Here is a 7058-nt window from a genome sequence, read left to right as displayed (position 1 = left end):
TAGACTGGCTTGTTAACCTTGATGATGCTGGGAGCTCCCAGCGAAAGCTTGGTTTTAAATTAAAGTTTTAAACTTTTTGTTCTCCTGGTGATCGTGAGTTTTTATCTATTTTATACTATATACATATACATATACATATACATATACATATACATACAGTATATATATATATATATACACATATACATATATACAAACATACAAACACAAACATACAAACATACATATTGTGATATTTTAGATTTATACTTGCATGTATAAATTAACACACCATTATATAGCAGTGTATGTTACATTTTTGTTATTTTATCTTCAATACTGTAGTATTTTCTCATTTATTTGATTTTACTTTGATCTATATTTTTCCATATTTTATTGGTCATTGATCAAATAAATAGGATTTCATTTCATTTCATCCATTTTTTAACTTATACTTTCACTAATGAAAAGGTAAAAATCAGTATTGTTGAAAGTTAGTATTTTTTAGAAGGACATAGATTGGTGACTAGGGAGTTGCCCACCCATGCTCTGTTGCTAATCAGTGACATTTCATTGTAAACATTTTTTATGTGTATGTGCAGATATTTTTTACTTCTCAGCACTGTTTATCCTTTTACTGAAAGAATAAACAAAATCACTGCTTTATTATATAGGTGAGCCAATAAAAATAAAGCCAGGCAATTGTTAAATAATAATGATATAATTAACTACCTGGAAAACAGTGCTAATGGAGGGTTTAAATAAATCAAAACTAGTTACAGAGAGTTAATAAGAGGGTGGAATAAATTTGCTCACCTATGTTTGGTCCTATGACTAAGATCAGTACTGGATACATAGTTGTTCATATATAACAGTGATGGCGAACCTTTTAGAGACTGAGTGCCCAAACTGCAACCCAAAATCCACTTATGCATCATCGAGTGCCGGGTGGGTGTGGCCCATTGGCTGGGTGTGGCCCATTGGCTGGGCATGGCTGCGGTGGTAACAGCAGACTGGGTGGGACTAAAAAGTTCAGTCAATCAATTCAACTTTGCAAGATCTTTTTTTCCCCACGAGAAGTTGAAATTGATTGATTGAACCTTTTTTTTTTGTACACAGTGGCGGAGGCCTAAAGTGAAAAAGTTTTATAAAACCCAGCTGAAGGCCTAGGACTGGGGCGACGGCGCGCGTGCCCACAGAGAGGGCTCTGAGTGCCACTTCTGGCACCTGTGCCATAGGTTCGCTACCACTGATATATAAACTTTGTCCTGCCCATACCTCATTTGCACACTACCAGCATATAGACAACATATTTATCCAAGGAAAAAATCATAGCATTGAAAATGTAAAAATTACCATTCCTTTGTATTTGATTCTGCAGTGGTAGTTAATACTTTATTATATTATTATTTGGACCTTTGAGTCAGGTTTGGTGACTAGAAACAGCCTGGACTAGTCCCTGCAGGGTTTTGTTTTTTTTGGGGGGGGGCATTGCCTCCTTCCCAGGGCTGAGAGAGAGAGAGAGACAGAGACTGGTACCGACTTCATGCCTAAGGCATGACTAGGACAGTCCCATTCTCCCTGCACCTCAGTGGTTCTCAACCTTTTTAATGCCGCGACCCCAACCGGTCGTAAGTCGAGGACTAAACCGGTCGCAAGTCGAGGACTAAACCGGTCGTAAGTTGAGGACTAAACTGGTCGTAAGTCGAGGACTACCCAACCGGTCGTAAGTCGAGGACTTTCCCTGCCCGGGAGCGCCGCGCATGCGTGGTTCCACCCCCTGCGCCAGCCGAGGCGTTCTTGTTCTGCCGTCAGGTGAATTTCTGTCAACATGATTGACAGAATTAATAATCTGTATAAATCCATAACATATGAAAATGTTTCAAATCCTGATGTTACATCTAGATATAATTCAGATTTTGGCTACAAGTTATAAAAAAATTACACAATTATCTGTAAACTACACTACTTACCATGTTTCCCTAAAATAAGACCTGGTATTATTATTATTATTATTATTATTATTATTATTATTATTATTATTATTATTATTATTATTATTATTATTATTATTATTATTATTATTATTGCCTCCAAAAGAGGCACCAGGTCTTATTTTTGGGGTGGAGGGGTGTCTTTAATACTCACCTCTGGCACTGACAGCCCCACCCAGCCAGCCGACTTCTTCTATGGCCAAAGGAGCAGTTTCATTCTGCAGCTGGGAATGGAGCTCAGGCCTGCATTTTGCAGTCAGGCCTTTCCGGAAGGCCTCTGCAGCTGAGTACCGATTCATGACCTCGGCTGCAGAGGTCTTGCAGAACCGAGCTATGGATCCATAGCTCGGTTCTCGGCTGCAGAAACCTTCCAGAAAGGCCTGTGACTGAGAAATGCAGGCCTGGCTGCAGAAGATGCCGCAGAAGAAGTGGGCGGGTGAGGAGAGGCCTGGCTGCAAGCTGAGTGGGTGCAGGGTGCATAGGTCAGCTCCACACCCCTACCCCAGCTTGATTTTTAGGTGTTTGCCTCGCCCCAAAACTAGGGCTTATTTTTGGGGTAGGACTTATATTAGACCCACCCCCAAAATCAAGCTAGGGCTTATTTTGGGGGTAAGCCTTACTTTCGGGAAAACACGGTAGTTTAAGCTTGGTCCTGATCCCCTAGCAGGTACAATGCTTTCTAGAGATCAGTTTTCCTTGTCCTAGTGGTTCATAACAATCTATTTTTGAGAGTGCAGATGTATCCAGCTTTGAGATAACTGAATACTAAATGCTGTTCTGGATAGTCTCTTTGTTGAGGTATATTATGTGTCATGTATTTAATTGTGGTTCCCCTATTCATAGCTTGTATTTATTCAGCTATACTACAGAAGTGTTGTACCATGTATTCTGGTCAAAAGGAACAAAAGGAATAAACATTTGCTCACTTCTGGTCTGCCTATATGATCTTCATAATAGAGTCCACAAGGATGGGTATTTGCTATATAAGTTAGTTAGTAATTTGCTATAAAGATTACTATAGCAAAAACCTTCACTGTGAAATGTGTAGATTAGTATAGCAAAAACCTTCACTGTGAAATGTGTAAGAAACATATGGGGGAGACAGATCTATGTATAATTTCTCCTACTAGTTTGCAAGAAGGTAAGAAAAAAATATTAAATATGACTAAAGAGCTACAGAAAGTTTTTTTCTCCAGATCTATTTTTAGTAATGAAATCATAACCATTAGCATAATGATACAGGCATGTGGTACATTTTATTGTTTGTCATGTCATATGCAGTGTTTGTACCTTAGGATCAAGTTCTTACCACTTTGGCATAAACATGAGTCATGTTTGATGTAATAATTAACACGCCAGACTAAAAAACAAGAGATTCTAAGTTCAAATCCTGTCTTAGCCACCACGAAAGCGATCTGCTTGGGCCAGTCATGGTCTTTCTCCAGTACAGGAGATGGAGAATTCACCAATGGGTTTTCACTGTCTGCCTGCTCTTGAGACCAAGTAGCCAAACTTGCCACGCCCCTCTTGCTAGGAGATCCAGTCTTAACTTGGTCTCCGCTCTCACAAGACTTGTTTGACTTGGCTCTCGTCTCAGCAGGTTAGATAAAGAAACACATTGGTGAATTCTCCCTTATTTCATTGGCAAATTTAAATTAATCTTTCCTTAATCTTTCCCCACCATTGCTGAGATCAATTTTGATCTCAAAACTTTTTAAAAGGGTGGGGTGTGTGGGTGGGTGGGTGGGGGGGAATTTTCCTGCCCCATTCCCTTCTCCCTTTCCCAGGGCCCTGGGTGGGGGGGGTGTTGAAGGCATCAGCAGACACTGCTTGCTGCACCTTCTCCCCAGCCTCCCCAGCTTTCAGCCTCACATTTGGGGCAAATTGCAGCCTCCTGACTCAGATTCAAGCCTGAATCCGGATCGTCGGAGGCTGTATAAGCAGCCCAGAGCCCTTGCGGACGCCATTTTGGCTGCCTAAACTCCGGTTGCAAGCCTGTTCGTTTCAACTCGAATGAAACAACCGGTGGCTGTTGGGGGCTAATTTGGCCACCAATTAAGGTTAAAAGCTGTTCTGCTTCCTTGGGGAGCTCAGGTCCCCACGCTGAGGCCGCGGAACAGTTTAATTATCGTCTAAAAGTTGCGGCCGCCATTTTGAATAAATTAATTTTTTTTAAAATAAATAAATAAATAAAATAAAATAAAATAAATCAACAGTGGGGGGGGGGGGAGATATTAATACCTGGCTGCAAATAGCATCCCAGCTAGGCAGCAGGACCCCTTAATTTCTCCATTTAGTGCTCCTGGCTCGAGTACTTAAAGCTCATTACAGCAGGGGCAGCCATCTTGTACTCCACGTGGAGTCCTATTCGGGCCTATCAGGCGTAGCAGCAGTGTTGAAGGCAAAGGGGGAGGAAATCACCATCACCCCTTCTTTTTCCATCGGTTAGCCGCCACTTCAAATTGATATTTCAGCTCAAAAATTATTATTATTATTATTATTATTATTATTATTATTATTATTATTATTATTTTGGAATTGCTTGCAACCTTTTCTTACTGGTGCACATTGCCTGGCCACCTAAGGCCTCCGGGCGGAGCCCAGAGAGTGGTTCCAAATGTGCCTTCGGTACCTGCCTCATCCACCGTGACCATAGCCCAGAGAGAAATTTTTTCTTATTGGTCGGGTGGTCAGGGGAGCAGTCTTGGTATTTGCTCCAATCTAGCTTCTGCCAACTACTTGCCCGCCTGAGTTTCTTCTCAGTCTTTTTGCTGGGATTACTCAAGCGGGATGGACGGATCCCCGTTGCCTCAAAATTTGGGCACGCCCTCTCCATCACCCAATTACGGCTGCACCAAACCTTCTGAACAGAAGGCGGGCAAGTGCAAAGCTAAGACCAAACATACACAAAAGAAGGCATCCAAGTTGGCAGAAAAGCAAGCCAGCCATAGGCACCAGGCTCTTGAGAAGGAATTCTCTAGAGCACAGAGGCAGGCCCAATTGGACATGGATCAAATGGTGGCTACTGAGATGGAGCTCCCATTGGGCCCATCAACATCAACCCAGGGGGTGTGGTCTCTCCCGGGAATGCCGATCACATTGGGTTCACCCTCTACATCGGCTCAGCAAGCGACATCGGTCCCGGGAACTGTACCTGAATCCACATTTACGCCCACGGCCGCTGGACTCAGGGGTCCTGACATTGGAGATATTTTCTCCGACGGATGTTTGGAGGCCTTACTAGCCAGTGTTGTGGACCGTGCTCTGGCTCAGCGCTCTGTCCATCCCGATCAGGAGGCCTACACCTCGGCCATGCCACAATACGAACTACCTATAAAGATCCCGGCACCCCAGGAACCTGCCTCTCCCGGCCAGTCCTCCATGAGTGGGTATTCCTCCCCTCAAGCGGAGGAGCATCCAGAAATCACTCTGTCAGAGGATGAGGAACTCCCCCCTGAGCCCTCTCCTTCAGGGGGTCTCTTTAATTCCAATCTATTCCTCACAATACTACGTAAGGCCACCATTGTTCCACCAATCTAGGGGCAGAACAGTTCCCTCAGCCGCAGATGGCGTCGGACAACTCACCCAGACCAATATTTGTTCAAAAGGTGGCTACTGAACATCATGTGCCGTGTCCTTCTATGTTTCTGACGGGGATTAAGAAACCATGGGAATCTCCCTCTTCTTTTCCCTCGGTGAGTGGCACAGACAAAAGAATGTTCAGTACCTCCAAGGATCTGTCTGATGGATGAAGCCTGGACCCCCCTGGTTTCCCAAACTGCCATTGCTGGGGACCTATCGGAGGCATTGAAGGCTGATGACAAGAGGTGGGAACAAACATTCCGCAAAACGCATCAGTCGACGGCATGGGCCATTAAAACGGCCACTTGCGCTTCATTCTTTGTCCGGACCACTCTACTATGGTTGCAACAACTTCAAGCCAGAGTCCCTATTGAGGACATTCGGACTCACCAGGACCTGGCAAAAATGGTAGCAGCCACGGAGTATGCTGCGGACGCCACTCTCCAATCGGCCATTTTCTCTTCCAGGTCGTAGCGTAGGTTATATTAAAGATCTTCCTACAACACCAATTTCGTGACCGTCCGACTGTGGTTCCAATTCACCGCGGATCGTTGTCGGGGAATAAATCCGTGGTTAAATAAACCCCTCCCACTAGCACCTTATCTAGTTGAAAATAAGGATAAACGCAAGGTGATGGCCCATTTGAACAAGAAATCCGAAAAACGCCCCTCGCCTTATTTTCGGAGACAGTCCTTTCGACAAGCGTCGACTACAACTGTCAACCAACCCCCCAGACCATATGTCCCTAGACAGGACAGACTGTACGACCGCCCCTATGACAGACCAGGGTTCCGTTCTAGGCAACAGAATCAGCCAAAACGGCCATTTCATGGAGCAGGTTGTTCCTATCGGAAGGCCAAGTGACTCCTACTCAGATCTCCCAATCGGAGGAAGGCTAGTTCATTTTTTCCACCAGTGGGAACAATCCTCCACAGACAACTGGGTACTACAAACCATACAGTCCGGGTTGTCTCTGGAATTCTTAACCATACCTCCGGACCGAGTTACAATTTGCGCTGTCTCTCGGGACTCCCTCAAACGCAGGCTCATGCAGGAGGCCATCCAACACCTATTGGACATTCAGGCCATAGAACCGGTTCCAGCAGAATACAAAGGCCGGGGGTTCTATTCCATTCTCTTCGTGGTTCCCAAGGCCTCAGGAGGATGGAGAGCCATCCTGGACCTCAAAAATCTCAACTCAAGATGCAATCTCTCCAGTCCATTCTGGGAGGCATCAGACAGGGAGATTTCCTGGCGTCGATAGACCTTACGGAAGCCTACCTTCACATTCCAATTCATCCAGTTCACCGCCGGTTTCTACGCTTTTGTTACCATGGCAAACACTTCCAGTACAGGGCCCTCCCTTTCGGCCTTTCCTCAGCACCCAGGGTGTTCACGAAAGTACTAGCAGTGGTAGCCGCACAACTGAGAAAAATCCCAGTACGCGTCCAATGCTACCTGGACGACATTTTGATTCAGGCAACCTCCCTCCATGCAGCTCGG

This window comes from Protobothrops mucrosquamatus, unplaced genomic scaffold (assembly GCF_001527695.2).
Source record: "Protobothrops mucrosquamatus isolate PMUCROS unplaced genomic scaffold, P.Mucros_1.0 scaffold149, whole genome shotgun sequence".
NCBI lineage: Eukaryota > Metazoa > Chordata > Lepidosauria > Squamata > Viperidae > Protobothrops > Protobothrops mucrosquamatus.
This window is presented reverse-complemented; position numbering follows the sequence as displayed.